Below are 15,777 nucleotides of genomic sequence, written 5' to 3'. Positions count from 1 at the left end.
TGAATTAGGTTAACAAATCGCTTTAAGAGTTTAAAGACTCGAAAAAGACACTCCCAGAAAAATAAGCGAAGTAGACATCATGACTCAGCAACTTCCAGTCATACCTCTCTCTCTCTCTCTCTTTCTTTCTTTCTCTGTCTCTCTCTCTCTTTTACAAGCAACGGAAAGAATGGTGTTACCCAAGCTCTGCCGTTTGATAATGGGATAAAACATGTAATTGTGAACAAGGCTCTCTCTCTCTTTCTCTCTCTCCACCTTGTTAGCACCGACAGAAAAGAAAAGGTGTTGCTCAAGCCTCATCTTAAGTCTGTAATCGGACAAAAGCTGCAACGGCCATTGTTCGCGTAAATGCGCTTAATTTGGGCGTTCCAGCTTCTGCTCTACTGGCTGGAGCTCTCTCTCTCTCTCTCTCTCTCTCTCTCTCTCTCTCTCTCTCTCTCTCTCTCTCTCTCTATATATATATATATATATATATATATATATATATATATATATATATATATATATATATATATATACAGTATATATATATTATATATAATGTATATATATATATATATATATATATATATATATATATATATATATATATATATATATATATAATCAGTAAATGCTTCTAAACGTCCTTTAATATCAATTCGCTCTACCTCGGAAATAATATATTTTCATATTTGTTACCGAAGGGGAATTTTTAGTTGATAATAAGTTCGTCGTCCCGTGGGCTCGAACCAGCGAAGGACAAGAGCTCAGGACTACAGTGGACGCATTTAACCCACGCGGCCTCGAGCCCACGGGACGACGAACTTATTATCAACTAAAATTCCTTCGGTAACATATATGAAAATATATTATTTCCGAGGTAGAGCGAATTGATATTAAAGGACGTTTGTAGCTTACTGATTGTATATGAATCACGGTGATGTGATAAAAGTCATATATATATATATATATATATATATATATATATATATATATATATATATATATATATATATATATATATATATATATATATATATATATATATATATATATATATATATATATATATATATATATATATATATATATATATATATATATATATATATATATATATATATATATATATAGAGAGAGAGAGAGAGAGAGAGAGAGAGAGAGAGAGAGAGAGAGAGAGAGAGAGAGAGAAAGTCTACTGGTCACTTATTTCATCAGAAATATATGTATTTATAATTGTCGCAGTGACGTCTCAACTTCTCCATTTCCTTACACTTTCTGAACACCTTTATTATTACAAAGCTTAAAACCTAAATAAAGACCAAATGAAGCCTGAGAAATCAATGAAGAAATTCTGGTGCCAGTGGGAGGATTCGAACCCACACCCGATGTGTCAGAATGCACACTACAATGCAATGTGCATTTAAATATGCTACTACATCTGCGTCTTACCCTGTGTGTAACATCGACAGAACCACTATTACCTGTATAGGTACTGGCATAAGCGGACTTGAGGTTTCAGGGTAGGTGTTCCTAAAGTTGTGCCTCAGTACCCCCAGGGGGTATCAAAACAGGTTCTTGGGGGTATCGAAAAAGGCATCCTGATATATATCAAATTAAGGGGGTTTCCTCGATTCAAATCGAGGTGTGGCCTCAAAATTTTCATCTTTCGGTTCGCCCTGTTTCCTAGCGCTGTAAACACCCCGCCCCCCTCCCAAAAGCTAAAAGCTAAAAGTTGGGAGTAGCAGGCTGATATTGGAGAGCGGGTATCAGGTTGACTTAGAGTTGAACTTTGCTGTATCGGGACGGAAGAACTTTAGGAACCACTGTTTCATGGCATTAACCACCGGGCCCCCATCCAGGGGGGAAAGGCTTATTGTATTAATAGCAAAAATAATAAAGTAAGATAGATTATGACGACTATAAAAATGTTGGGAGGAAGAAAAAGAGGAACACCTAAAAAAAAGTGCTAAATAGATGGAGTGGAGTGGAATGGGACATAGAACTTAGGCCAAAGGCCTAGCGCTGGGTCCTGTGAGGTCATTCAGTGCTGAAAGGGAAATTGAAAGTTTAAAGGTTTGAAAAATGCAACAGGAGGAAAACCTCTCAAAGCAGTTGCACTATGAAACAAATGTTAGGAGAGGATGGATAGCAAGATGGAAGAAAGAGAATATGAATGGAGGTACAGTAAAATGAATGAAGTAAACAGATGGCGTGAAAGAAGTATTGGAAAGATTGGACCTTCATATCCTGATGTAAAGTCAGAGATGTACATATATATAAACTTGTTAAATTCACCTACCATGAAGTCCTCACCAAGTATTGCGTCAAAAATAAGTCAATCTTTCTTCCATTAACCGACGATAATTGAGCGCCATCGTGACGAAATCGGCTGAAGAACAGACTTTTATGAAAGATAGTTTTCCAGACTATCGGAGCATCAAATCACTGCCATTCCAGGCTGCGCTAATCTGGATCGAACGTTTTGGAAATGCGTTACGTCATAATGATGATAAATGACATGCTAAGTTTTTTTGAAAATGTTCACTATTAGTATCTTAATCAATACTGCAATGTGAGTTAATGCATTCATGGATTTTGCAAGATCGAATGAAAAAGGGAGGTTGGGCGCGAAAGTGAACCTTGGCCACGTTGTAAAACGAGTCGTCCCGTTTTTGGCAAAGTGTCGAATATGCATTTTTTAAAAGTTTTTGAAGTTATCTGCTTCGACGGTGATTTTATCATTGACTTCTTGTTTCAGCTAAGGATCACGTCTGTCTGTCTGTCTCTCTCTCTCTCACCATCCAGGACGTAAGGTGAGAGAGAGACACACTCGATACTTGACCGAAACAGGACCTCAATGACAAAGTCACCGTCGATCCAGAGAGTTTAAAAAAAATGAAAAAATGCATATTCGACACTTTCCCAAAAATGGAATGAAGTGTTACTATAAGCGGTCACGACTAGTGCAGGTATGAATGAGTCGCAATGAGGGCCAAAAAAAAAAAAAAAGTTATAAATAATACCCATTAATAGTCACGGATTCTCTTATCAGGCCCTTTCCCCTGACAGCGATTGGACACTGAGAAAAAAAACAAGTCTGCCATTTTCGTACTTCAATTACTGAATTGTGGATGAATTCCCATGCTTAAAACTACTACAACTTCAGCTTGTTCATACACTTACACAGAAAGCTCATCAGCAATACCCTGAACCCCTACACTAGCTGAGCCATACACCTCTAAACTACACGCACTCTGGCACTTCTTGAATACACAATGTCCCTTCCTTTCACATGCACTCTCAACTTATTCCAAACCCTTTTCACTCTAGATTCATTTACCTCTGTCTCCCTTCTATTATCCGCTTTCAGTAATTCTTCAAAATTCTCAATCAACACAGGGTAACATTTAGCTCAGACTTCTTTCCATTTGAATCTTCACTCCACCTTGTGATTTGAATACTCCTTACTCTAGCTTCTTTTACCTTGCAGTCTTTAACCCTAACCCATTTTCCAGTCATTTTCTAATTATATGCACTTTCCACCTCCATATCCAACTCATTGTCTAAAATATGTCACTTGTCTAAATGATATCTAAAGCCGCTATTTAACTTTTTCCTTGTGAAATTACACTTATATCTAGCTTAAATTTAATCTCAGCCAATTAGTGGTCACATATACTGCAGCTGTTCATATTCTCACCATTATATCCTTCAGTTTGCTCTACCACCTAATCTGCACTCAACATAACCTATCATTTCTCCTTTTCTAAGTGTACAATGAGTATCACCCCATTCTCATTTACTTCAGTACCTCCAAACTCCCTTTCTTTGTCTCTCACAAACTATAGTCTTCAAGTCACCTAGCACAGCCACCATTCTATTGTTTTCCAAACCCAAACTGGTCCAGAATCTTTCTCCTTATGACAATCTCATTTCCCTCTCATTCTTTTTCACTCCTGAAAAAGATGTATTTCACCTATTACAGTCAATCTTACTCATACAGTTTTCGAACTAAAACATTTTATTTTTTCCGAATGAACACCATATGGTTTAGAAGCTTGAATTTCAAGTCAATGGCTTCTGTAAGCTTGTTCCATATGAATGGGGTTCATCTTCTGAATAATAATAATAATAATAATAATAATAATAATAATAATAATAATAATAATAATTTATACTCCTTCACCCAGTCTCGCTAACACTAGAGCGATTAAGAAGTAAATCACAAAAACCTGAAACAAAGAGGATTGTATTTTGAAAAGACAACAAAAGAATAACTCGTAAAATAATGAAAAAAATAAAAGCTTCTTAAACACGAGGGGACCAGTTCTCTTTGGATGCCGAGTTGTAAGAAACAAAAGAATTTCTCAGAAATTAAACAGAGGTGAAGAAAGTCTCGGGTGACAGTTGGCTTACAGAATATGTGAGGTTACCAGAGAATTATCAGATCTCCCTCTATCCTTCTTTCTCTCTCTCTCTCTAGCCCTCTTTCTCTCTCTATCTTCTTTCTCTCTCTAGCCCTCTTTCCCTCTCTATCCTTCTTTCTCGCTCTCTCTCTCTCTCTTTCTCTCTCTCTTTCTCTTTCTCTCTCTCTCTCTAGCCTTCTTTCTCCTCTCTCTCTCTCTCTCTCTCTCTCTAGCCCTCTTTCCTTCTTTCTCTCTCTCTCTCTATCCCTTCTTCTTTCTCTCTCTCTCTCTCTAGCCCTCTTTCTCTCTCTCTCTCTCTAGCCCTCTTTTCTCTCTAGCTCTCTCTCTCTCTCTCTAGCCCTCTTTCTCTTTCTCTCTCTAGCCCTCTTTCCCTCTCTATCCTTCTTTCTCGCTCTCTCTCTCTAGCCCTCTTTCTCTCTCTCGCTCTATCCTTCTTTCTCTCTCTCTCTATCCTTCTTTCTCTCTCTCTCTCTCTCTCTTTCTCTCTCTAGCCCTCTTTCTCTCTCTCTCTCTAGCCCTCTTTCTCTCTCTCTCTCTAGCCCTCTTTCTCTCTCTCTCTCTAGCCCTCTTTCTCTCTCTATCCTTCTTTCTCTCTCTCTCTCTATCCTTCTTCTCTCTCTCTAGCCCTCTTTCTCTCTCTCTCTCTATCCTTCTTTCTCTCTCTATCCTTCTTTCTCTCTCTCTCTCTATCCTTCTTTCTCTCTCTCTCTCTAGCCCTCTTTCCCTCTCTATCCTTCTTTCTCTCTCTCTCTCTAGCCCTCTCTAGCCCTCTCTTTCTCTCTCTCTCTAGCTCTTTCTCTCTTCCCTCTTTCTCTCCTTCTTTCTCTCTCTCTCTCTCTATCCTTCTTTCTCTCTCTCTCTCTCTCTTTCTCTTTCTCTCTCTATCCTTCTTTCTCTATATCTCTCTAGCCTTCTTTCTTTCTCTATCCTTTTCTCTCTCTCACTCTCCTTCTTTCTCGCTCTCTCTCTAGCCCTCTTTCTCTCTCTCTCTCTTCTCTTTCTCTCTCTCTCTCTCTTTCTCTCTCTCCCTCTCTCTCTCTCTCTCTCTAGCCATCTGGCCTCTCTCTCGTGTTTGACCCCAGAACTCTCTAGGGATTAATATGGCTCTAGCCTTCTTTCTTTCTCTATCCTTTCTCTCTCTGACCCTCTTTTGATCTAAAGTAAGGAATTAGGTAGCATTAATATGTGTTAGTCTGACTGCTGGGCTTAGGTAGCATTGTGTTACTGGATGCTGGACTGCAGCTGGTTGACTGTTCTGGGCTGCAGGTGGGTTGGAGAGAGAGAGAGAGAGAGAGAGAGAGAGAGAGAGAGAGAGAGAGAGAGAGAGAGAGAGAGAGAGAGGAAAAGACTCACAGACATAAGGGATCAGTGCTCAGTCGAAATAACTAGGAGTAATGCAACCCCATATGAGAATTATACTATCCATCAGATAATCACCAAATTCTTTATTTTTCTTCTTAATCTAGCGGTCATGCCACTCGACACAAGCAAGAAGACCGAGATTCGATTCACTGAGTCATATTCCACTAAATCCTGTTATGCCTCTATTGGCCTAGAAAGTGAATTGTTTACCCTGTAGTGTGTCGACTGCTGTTGACAGTAGCTAAGGGCGGACAAGGACATGAGGCTAACGACCTCATCTCAAAATTCTTGTTCTATATATATATATATATATATATATATATATATATATATATATATATATATATATATATATATACATTTCTATATGCCTAGGCTAACAGGCTCCCAACCTAAAAACATAAAATAGTAAGAATATGTTTTTAGGTTGGGAGACCTATATAGAAATATACAGTAAATATATATATATATATATATATATATATATATATATATATATATATATTTTTCTATATGCCTATAGGCTAACGAGGCTCCCAAACCTAAAAACATTAAATAGTAAGAATAGGAAAGAAAAAAAGAATAAGGTTTATTCCAAAAGCAATCGATAGACTGTTTATTGACATAAAATAATTATATTGCGATGAAAACTGGGATAAAACGACAAACAAATAAATAGAAGGACGTGCCAGCACTGAAAACGGTAAATACATAAAACTGCAAATTCATTTTGAAAAGTGACAATAGCGCGAGTCCTTGCAGCGCATGCGCAGCTGGGCGCTATTTCTTTCAGTGAATGAAGTTGCTTATATCTCTTTAATCGGCGATGTCCGTTATGAAAGTAGTTTGTGTCGTGCGTTTGTTTTTTACTTGTGGCTAGCAAATAAGAAACAGAGGTTACAGTTGTGGTTTTATTAAAACCACAGCTGCAACTCACAATAGTCCAAGGGACGAATTATGTACTTGGCAGCCATTGGACTGCAGCAGAGGTTAATGACTAATGAGTTAACGAGAACGACCAACACCGCGTAAGGAGAGAGAGAGAGAGAGAGAGAGAGAGAGAGAGAGAGAGAGAGAGAGAGAGAGAGAACGATTCATTTTCATAACTCACATTCATAAAGGCAATCTCCCCTTCACAGGAAATAGTTCAGAAAAGGTGAATGAAACGAACTTCAAGTTTTGCAAAACTGGGGAATTTCCTTCTAAGGAGACAAAAGAAAGATCACGTAGCAGTATGTAATTTTGTGGCACCAAAATTCCCCCTATGGTATTAAGTCACTTTTCCCCTCCCTCTCTCTCGCACTGTTGCTAGTGCCGAGCGCTTTTGGAGCAAGAGCCCGTGCTAGCACAAGGCCAGCTCTCCCACGTGTAAGATTATATATATATATATATATATATATATATATATATATAATATATATATATAATATATATATATATATATATATATATATATATATATATATATATATATATATATATATATATATATATATATATATATATATATATAATGTGCGTGTGTACAATATTTAATAAAAGGATAAACATCACTATTAGTATTATTATCCAGAAGATAAATCCTTATGATATGGAACAAATGTACAGTCGCGGTTGACTTAAAATTCAAACTTCCAAAGAATATGGCGTTAATTTCGTTTAGGAACAAATAATTCATTTTAAAATATCACACGAAATACGATTATCTTCGTTCGACGTATCAACCCGATTCGATTCCGAAAGCGTCGTGAAGAAATATATATTTTTCCTCCGTTGCCTTCGAAAATCAGATCCGAACGTTTATTAGCATAATGTTGTTCGAACATTTCCTTTTTAAGGGAAGTCGTCAAATTCTCCAGAACATTCCCCCTTTGCCTGGGCGTGTTATGCAAAGTCATTATGAAATTCTTAAAAGTCAGTCTTATAACGGCAGGTGGGAATACCGGGCCTCAGCCTCACGGGAGACTTTCCCTTTCAACCAGCTGTTCCTTCCTCCACCCTACCCTGACCGATCTTTCCCGCCAAAAACTTTAAAAAAATAACGTTTTCTTTCGCTCAATAAACTTGTTAAACAACCCTGCATTCGAGTAAGAGCGACATGGAATATAATAAGGTATAAACTGGAGGATGTCGTAAGCGTCTTCGAGTTGATTGTTTGCGCTCTGTATCTATCTCAATTTTCTCTTTCTCCCAAGGGGGTGGCGGCTCCGCTTTCACTGTCTTGCTACACCTGACGCAACCGCCTCAATCGGTCTAGAGGACAAGGACCTTTCGTTTGTTTGTTTCTCATTCTTTTTAATTCTCTTTCTCTCTCTCCCCTGTCATTCCGTCTTGTCTGTCTGTCCTCTCCACTGGCATTATCGAAAGGTCCAGCTTAGGTAACGACAAACCAATGTATTGCAAAAATACTTTACGGTTACTCGGGAGAATGGTTTTCCCTTGAGCATTTACAACCGTTTGGCCTTTTACGGGTCACTTCTGCCAACCGGAGCTATCGAAATGATCAACTACTTTAACAGTTAAATAGTAAAACTCTCTCTCTTTCTATCATAATAGTTAAGGAAAAGATCATAAAGCCCTTTGTTCTTTCCATGAGTGTTGCCACAGCACAAGCATAGCATTTGGCAGTATCGCTAGGTCTATAAGTTTGCTGCGCAGCAAGTGCAGTCGAGTGATTTGGATAATTAAAAAAATTAATTTTGATTTTATGCCAATGAGGTCTAAATTAACGGGAAAAAATAAAGATGTAATTTTTTACAAAACTGGAATAGCCACATTTACAAGTAACCGTCAAACTATGATATTAATGTCATCAATTCCTTAATTAATTTCAACATTTATTTAGTTAACCGCAACTTATCTATTAGACATGGCTCTATGTTTCCAATAACCTTAAAGTTTTCAAGAGGCAGCATATCTTTTCGTCCGTGTGTCCCAATTTATTTATGTGCTAATATTATATATTCATGCAGTGCACATCATGTAACAATTATGAAACTTGTCGAAAATTTATTTCTTGAAATTTATGTTATTCAAAACAATCTTCACTTCAAAAGGGAAATGATCATGAAAAATGGGCGTAACATTGTATACTTTGAAACTCACACAAGGAAAACTATCTAGGTATACAGCTAAACTAATACAAAGTTACTTTAGGCTTTATAACCCTAGTTATAATTTATAATCCGGCTAAAGGGAACAACAACAACAACGCGGTTACACAGTGGCCTAATAACACATAAGTCTAGAGCTTTCCTGAAGTTTCAAAGTAATTTGCATCTCAGCCGGTTCCTCCTTACATTCAATGTGTTACAGGCCTAGGATTCTCTCATCTCAGACTTTCATGACTGTGGTCTTAATTTTCCTAGTCTTGTTCCGAGACTGGTTTTATCTGCTTTGAACGCAAACAGTTAAAAAGACTTTCAGATTTGACGAACTATATCATTCAACGAAAGACAAATCTAGGCAATCAAAAAGCGGAGAAAATTTAACAAACAGAAATAAGATTCATGGAAAGGAATCCTGCATAATATTTACGTCACAAGTAACTCCCTTCCGGCAACAGAACCGGCGCCTTTCTCCTGTGGCTTCTGCGGTATATCCCTTTATCATTTCGTTACGACGATGACTCGCAAGCCACCGCGAAGATGGTCCTCTGATTTGGCCCTCCAGCGAGTTAGACTTGCAGTCACCGCCGGGGAAGCCGTGTTCGTTTTCATAAGTCGAAACCACGGTCTTAGACCATGGTCTATACTTTGGGTGCTATTTACAGTCACCGATGGGGAAGCAGTGACTGTTACGTTCTCACGGTGGAGTTAATATTGTTATTACTCATACTGTCCAATTCTTCTTCTTCGGGGCTCTGATTGGCTATATTCGATATTTTCACAAATGAGTCCACGAAACTGAAAGTACAATAGTACCATGTTTGTTTTTCCTTCTCTCTTCTTTTCCCTGTTTCCCTCGCGACTGAACTTGATAAAGGGTATATTAGGCTTTTCCTTTGCAATCGACCTCTGCATGAAAAATGAAGGCAAAAGTTCCATTTTTCAGCAGGTGTCTTCATCAACAGCAGAGCCACAAGCGGACATGGGGCAGCCACCCAACTTGGTCATGGGGAAAGTGGAATGCAGCAGAATCGACATGACGGGGCATACCCATATGCCACTTCCGCTAGCAAATTCTCGACGGTTTCCACTGCAGCGTGCTGTATTGCTCACTCTGTTAGCTATGTCTTCTCAACTCGTCCTTTAGTATTACCTTGCTGCAATTTTCCACTTGTTTCAGAACAAACACTTGAAGCGAATCACGTTACAACCTAGAATTGGAACTATCTTGTTTTAATAATAATAATAATACCTAATAAATGTTCATCTTTTACTAGTTATTAGCTCTTCGTTGGGAGAGTCGGTAGAGCTGTGGACTAGCACTCGCTAGGCCCGAGTTCGAGTCTCCGGCCGGCTGATGAAGTGTTAGAGGAATTTATTTCCGGTGATAGAAATTCATTTCTCGCTATAATGTGGTTCGGATTCCACAATAAGCTGTGGGTCCCGTTGCTAAGTAACCAATTGGTTCTTAGCCACGTAAAATAAGTCTAATCCTTCGGGCCAGCCCTAGGAGAGCTGTTAATCAGCTCAGTGGTCTGGTAAAACTAAGGTATACTTACTTAGTGCCATTTAATTGAATGATTCTTGTTAATGGATTGACACCTTACTTCAGAATATTTTTATAAAAACTTGACAATGCCAACGTCGGAACACATAAGTAAAATTAGATTCTACCGTGTAACAAGTAGCATTATGATAACACATTGCAATGTAAAATTGGTAAGAATGTATGAATTACAATTTACTTGGAATACATTTAGTTGTAGACCTAGTAAATACTTAACTCCGTGGAATCTACAGAGGTACCGAGTGACAGTATGTTGATAAAACAAACATGAGTGAATCTGTCGTGTATTAACGGTATGGTATTTTAATAAAAAAAAGTCTAGAATAAGTATTAAATTTACCAACGTAGAATCTGTAGCTGCATCACTTTTTTTGTACTGACGGTGCATCAAACGATGACGTCAGAAAGAATACGTAAACATCGAAGGTGACGAAAGGACCAATCCATTTCAGCGGAGCCTTAATTAAGTTTTTGTAATGCTCAGAGCCTGCAGTACTGAGGTAGACCGTAATATTTACTGCACATTCTCGTGTTCCCCAGGGCACCGGATGACTAACAATGGGAAAGGTTAATGGGAAAGATGAAAGAGGAAGGTATTAGACACCTCAGTCACGTGAATAATGTGCGTTCATCTATGCTGTTACACGCAACGGGATCTCATTCACTCAGAGAGAGTCCTTTGCATGTCTCGATGTAATGAATGTCACGAGAAGAATGAAATGACTGGCGGACTGCTATTTTTAGAGTGGAGATAATTGACAAAAGTAAGCAAAGAGGGTTTAAAAATAACAAATAACTGAAGGGAAATTCACAATCGTACATACAGGCAAAAACTGCCAAAAGAAAAACAATCGTCACAAACAATAGGTCTTAAGTTGCAAGGCCACTCTTGAAGTAACGTTACAGCTTCTTTTATATGTATGTTGCGAATGTTATCATAGTTCGTTTTTATTTTAGTTTTCTTCTTGCTTTCCTTTTGTGTCTTGTTACGGTCCCCAGTTTCTCGTAGGTTATTTCATATCATAACTAGGCCTATGGTTCCTCTTACGCTGATCAGCCATTGCTCACACAGTGGCTTCAGGAGCTGTTTTCATTGATTGTTGTAAATCTGCCGGCGTTTCATTTGACCTGTTGCCGCTCGCATTTGACCCCTAATTTGGCAGTTACAAGTTTATCAATGGAACTATTTTTTCTTTTACATGACCCGGGTGATAATCCTACGCTCAGACTTTGTCTGTTACCAGTGCTTATGATAAGCATGGATATGCTTGTGATAAGCTAGGAACTTTTTAAGCGCCAGGCCTACTTCTCTCATTCGGGTTTGGATCTTCATAAGCATATAGACACTCTCACGGCAGAGCCAATATAATACTAGTAATAGCAAGTACAGTAGCAGTAGTAATGAAATTAATTAAGAGCAACAATTACAAAGAGCACCAACTTTAGCCTCAGTACCTAAGTTTTTTGCTCACCGCGGTCGGGTGGGGTTTTGGGCGGTCGGTTTCAAAACCATTTCATTCCCTCGTCCGTTAATCCCGTTACAGATATTTTGAATGTTTTATTGGATTGGATGGCTTTCACCGCCCTCACCATGGCGTAACAGACCAAAGGCAGAACTAATTACGATCACAGGTCTTTCCACATCTCCTCGCGCGCGTTCGCTAATCCCGCGCATTCACGACGTGAAGCTATATAGTTAATCCCGTGCTTGTTCATCGTCCTTCACTCGTATTTGGAAACGAGTGTCCCAGATTTGTTTACTTTATTTATCTACTTTATTGCATCTATCACACATTTTTTGCTTCAATTTTTCATTCTTTTTACACACACATATGCGCATATATGTATGTATGTATAAGAAACAAGTGGAATAATATGAATGATTCTGACGTCCAAAGGCAAACAGTTCTTTACATTATGAAAGAACAGGTCAGTCTGCTTGCTCCCTGTGCATGAAGAATTTCGCACATAAAAAAAAGAGAAGCTTTGCGGGACGCGGGGCGATCATGCAATTATCAATGAGGGCATCCTCTCTCTTGGCATTTAAACTGGTATATCACGTTACGGTTTTCCGAGGTGTCTTGTGGAGGAGGGGCCAACGTAGGATGGTATCTAGTCTACCGTGCGCTGATATTTGTATAAATGACAAGGGCGACCTTGTTATCGGGAGTAACTCTTCACATATTCTTGAATATTTCATCTGGGCTGCCTAAAACTGATTATACTTTTAATGCCTGGTGTCCCATAGCAGTTTCTGTGATTGGTCTCCCCCTTCAGATCGTGTTGCGTACCAGATAAGGTGGATCTTATCTATTGCACGGTCTCAAGCTTTTGAGAAGCTGTTATTTTTCAGTACCTGGATAAACGGGTATTTCGTCGATAGTCTAAACACAGTGGTTCTTAAACTTTTTGCCCTCTGCACAGCAGTGCGAACTATAATCCAATATGTTATCTATTTGTATGCTATTATACTTATCATAACAATAAAAGATAAACAAGATTTGAAATTAATTTACTTGTAACGGCATACGACAAACGTAACTTTTTGGCAATTTTGTAATCTCAGAAACAAATAATAGGCACCTCTGCATCTCTCCCCCCCTTGAAGCTTCTGTACACTTCAGGAAGCAGGCGTAATGTAAGTAAGATGCAAACGTCATGGGAACTTTAGGACCTGCAGACCGACCCCCACTCTAGAACAGACAGTGGAAGTCCTCGAGGTTCAAAGCAGTCTTCGATCGACTTCGAATGCGGCTAATGGAGGCCAGGTGCACTCAGCAATACCAACCACTAGCTGAATACAAAAGAAGAGATGCTCTCCCAACCCTCCATAATTCATCGAAACCGCCAATTAGTTCGAGAAACCACCAATACGCTTAACCGGATACCTAATGCACTACAGACGTCCACGCCCTTCCGACAGTATGACACCCACCGAAGATCAGGAATAACAAAGGATAGTTCATTGCAACGTCATTAGTAACCTATTCTACTTTTATTTCCTGTAATGAATTCTATGACTGTACGGGCTGTGAACAATCTGGGACCCAGACCTATCTTTTAGTTCATGATTTACAAATTATGTTGGCTATGGTGTTCTTCACACATTTTCAAGTTTTTTGTTATCTATCACGTTATTTGACGTGACTGTCATTAATTACGGAAAGCGATATTTCATCGGCACATGCAATTTATTATGACTGTGCTTTGAACTATCGCCGTTTGACGCCCAAGCAGACGCCGATGTCGTAACATTCGAATACGGGTTAAAGAAAGTAATTTCATGAAACAGCATTCTCAATCAAAACTATACATATTCTTAACTGGAATGCTTGTACTGTAAAAAAAATGTGTAACCTACAAATGATGAAGAATTTTGCAAAAAAATCTAGTCCGTTCAGAACATTATGTTTTGAGATATGAGGGTATGATTATGATGGTCAGTCACTCGGCGACTTTAAAAGTCGTAAGTCAAGTCGGTGAACGTTCGGAATTTTGGACGTTAAGTACGTGACTTACCCAATCAGTGCTTCTCCTTACGTCATGAAGACTAAAACAGCATATTTCGACTCATACACTTATCGACCGAGGGGAATTTCAAAGGTAAATATTTCTATTCTTATTTCACCCTTTTTTCAACTGACGAGAATATTTCATGACAAAAATACTGCATCCACGGATGGTTTAACAAATTTCAGCCAAAATAGAAATCAAATCAATCATTTTTGTTAATATTTCTTTATATACGATTCCCTGTAAAATATTCTGTATGATTCGTTGCCTGTAACACAATACAAGTAAGTTCAAAGTATTCCCGACAATACAAGAAAATAAAGTATAATATGTCCTAATTGCGCCTCTTTAATATTTATTCTGTTGAAATTTTAATTTTACAAAATTGAGCATGCTTTCTGTTGGACTTGAACACATGACTATTGGCCAGAGACTATTGGCTCTCGAGACCTGCATTTTAAACACTGAACTGAAGGACGATTAATATTCCAAAGTCACACAGAACGCGGATATAACTATCATGCATACTGCCGGTTAATATGTACATGAAATGGCAAAACACTAACTACGTATATGGGATCCTAACCGAATTCATCACTACAGGCCTAGGCTACTAACCTGAGTCACTGTCGTTTTGGGTGGAAGGACGCTGGGATTTAGGCCTAATAATTGCCTTGTTTGTGTAGACTTGCTGAAGAACTTCCTTAGCATTCTTGTGTATAACCTGTTGCCCTAAAGTGACGAGAATAAATTAGTATTTTTCAGATTTATTTGATCAAACCGACGACAGGCACTAGGTCTAATACACTGTCTGCGGAACTTGGATTTCCCTCCCTCTTCATATTTCGTCTAGGCCTATTGCTACCAAACACTACAAACATTACTATAGTTCAATGCAGCCTATATCTTGTAATATATTGTCGAGGATTAGCAAATACCAGTTTTAAATGACACCTGGGATCACAGTTAACACTTGTTTACATAAGACAGGCGACCAATGGAGACCTGATGCATTGTGGGTAAAACAAATGCTGGAAACTTATGCTTATTTTATACATAATCCTTGCTACCTGCTTAGCTGATATTATTATTATTATTATTAATTCCACGTTTTTGCGTTTGTCGTTCTTACGATATAGATATCAATCTAATTGAAATAATCTTCATTTTAGTAATTAAACTACTCTTAAAGGCCCTTATTGACTTACATCTGTAGCTATTAATACAGAACCGTTTATCTGTTCAGATTGGCCTATGTATTGTAGTTGTAGTAGGTAGGTATTGTATTATCGTGATGAATATTCGAAAATGGCATCCTGTACTCAATACCTTTGCTAACAAACGAGACCATAAAATCAACAGTTAGGCACTCAACGAAGTCTGGTGCGGATATTTACAGACAGGCCACAAGAGTAAAAGCAAGAATGGTATTTGATTAATTTCTTAATATTTGAAATAAAACAAAACTTAATAGTGGTACCATATGTTTAGGAAGATTAATAATGATGACCTGAACCTGGTGCATTTTTATGACATTACTGTAGTCCCATAATTATTAGCCTAGTATTTTATTTTAAAAACCATTTTCAATAAGGACATTAGACCAGTTTACAAGGGCTAGTGAAAACTGTGAGAAATAAAAACTAAACTCGTGAGTTCTACCACTAAGGAGCTATTGTTATTGATCTCAAGTTCTTTAGGTTTATGATAAAAAAAATATATATGTCCTTAACACACTTTGACTGCAAGTTCACCGTCACTTAAGTAGAAGGAGTTTCTCTTTCTCTGTTTTCTCATGATGAAAATAACGTACCTC

The 15,777-nt window shown here is 38.1% G+C and overlaps 1 protein-coding gene across 2 annotated transcripts in view; it reads left to right on the top strand.

Moving 5' to 3' along the window:
* LOC136836920 (uncharacterized) overlaps positions 1 to 15,777 on the top strand; it is a 76,978-nt gene that overhangs the window by 41,022 nt on the left and 20,179 nt on the right. Inside the window, exon 1 of one of the 2 annotated variants that reach the window (XM_067101405.1) lies at positions 13,891 to 14,051. The exons of the other annotated variant lie outside the window; for it this stretch is intronic. The gene's annotated coding sequence lies outside the window, so the exon portion shown is untranslated. Of the gene's footprint in view, positions 1 to 13,890; positions 14,052 to 15,777 lie in introns of those variants that run through there. 2 annotated transcript variants of the gene reach the window in all.

The sequence above is a fragment of the Macrobrachium rosenbergii genome, chromosome 57 (assembly GCF_040412425.1).
Source record: "Macrobrachium rosenbergii isolate ZJJX-2024 chromosome 57, ASM4041242v1, whole genome shotgun sequence".
NCBI lineage: Eukaryota > Metazoa > Arthropoda > Malacostraca > Decapoda > Palaemonidae > Macrobrachium > Macrobrachium rosenbergii.
This window is presented reverse-complemented; position numbering and strand designations above follow the sequence as displayed.